The sequence below is a fragment of the Gavialis gangeticus genome, unplaced genomic scaffold (assembly GCF_001723915.1).
Source record: "Gavialis gangeticus isolate Ggan-Ray unplaced genomic scaffold, GavGan_comp1, whole genome shotgun sequence".
Classification (NCBI taxonomy): Eukaryota; Metazoa; Chordata; order Crocodylia; family Gavialidae; genus Gavialis; species Gavialis gangeticus.
This window is the reverse complement of record NW_017729032.1, coordinates 258,643,997-258,645,733: the sequence shown is the minus strand read 5'-3', so window position 1 is coordinate 258,645,733 and position 1,737 is coordinate 258,643,997.

Sequence of the window (1,737 nt, the reverse complement as noted above, 5' to 3'; positions counted from 1 at the left end):
GAACTAGTGAACAGTGCTTGCAAGGTTACAGGCTTTTCATTGCTTGCTACTGTACTTCACTCAGCAAGCTGCCATTTGGCATCACCTTGATGATAAAATAGCCCATCCCACTCCCATGCTTCTGCTGAAAACAGTTGTTTGATTGGTGTAGGCAAGAGAACCTGTGTTCAAGAGCAGGTGTAAGAAAACTTGGCTGACCTTTCCATGGGTGGATCCAGGATTTTATAAAGTGGGGTGTGGAATAGCAATGGATGCTGGAGGGGTTACTGCACCACCATGCTCAGCCTCCACCGACACTGGGGTGGGGAGACCTGGGATCTGCCCCTGGGTCAGCTGGGGATAGTGACAGTGGAGGGGGAAATGGGAGGGGAGGGGAGATGCTGCTGGGCATGGAAAGGGAAAGGGAAAGGGAAAGGGAAAGGGAAAGGGAAAGGGAAGAAGTGCAGAGAGTGGTGTGGGGAAGAAGTGGGAGGCCTCTTACCTGATTATGGGACTTTTAGTCCCCAGTTGCTGCTCCCATGATGTGGTCTAAAAGGGGGGTGTCACTGTGCCCCTCTTTGGATCCACCCCTGGACCCTTCTACAGCATTTGGACAACTGGCTTGGAGGAGAGCAGTCTGCTTCCCACTAGATTTCTACTCAGTCTGTCTAAATGGCCTTGATAGCTTGTCTAAGTGCTTCTTCTTTTTTAAGCTGGAAGTGCTCATGGGCCAACAATAGTCTGAGAAATTGAATGCACCTACAACTCCAAAGACAGAAACAAAAAAACCCAATGAACATACACACCCCCACCCTGCAGCAACACAACACACACCTTTGGAATGTGATTGCAGGGCTCCAGTTTTACTGAAAAGGGTATATGGTTAGAATAACACTATTTTGCATATCTTTGATCAGGTGACCTTAATAGAACCCCATTGTGTCAATCCTCCAAAATGGATTGTTAAAAAAACTATGGATAGCACCATCAGATTTCAGGCCCCTATCAGATGGGATGCAGAGACTGTGCACAACCCACACAATGGAATAAGGGAGGAAATGAGAAAAAGAAAAGAATGCTGTATCCAAAGAAGGAACCATATTAGGTAAGAGAAGAAAGGAGACAGATTAGGTAAGAGAATGGCTGTAACTGACCTAGTTGTCATTTTAGGACTCAGGGTCCACAGTCCTGCTAATGCAAAAGCTGCCTTGGGCTAGTTGTCAATCACAGGTGGGCAAGGGTGATATTTTGCATCTGAAAGATAACACCTCCAGCAACAGAGGCATTAAATTAGAACTAATTAATAACCAAGAAGCGAAAGTGGGTGGGGTGTAGCAGAGAGAAAGAATGTTTCCAGGAAGGCAGAGGACTGGAAAACAGCATTCTGATTTTTCTGACTCTATTTGGGAATTCCCCGCCCTTCAGTGGGAGTTGGATCATTTAAGAGCTTCCGTCTCCCACCCTCTATTTGCTTTGAAACACACCGGCTCTGTTGTCACCTGTGAACTTTCCCAAAATCAATTCAACACAAACAGGTTCAACCTCAATCCTTTTTTGGAAAATGCACGGTTGATACTGACTGTAATATTATTGCCAGCACAGAAACGACAGGCACCCAGTCTGCCAGAGCAGAGACACGGGGCATTGCTGGCACTACCAGGGCATTGCTCACACTACCAGTGTCTGCTGCTAGGCTCAGCAGAAGGTCAAGGGGAGAGAGAGAGAGAGAGAGAGAGAGAGAGAGAGAGAGAGAGAGAG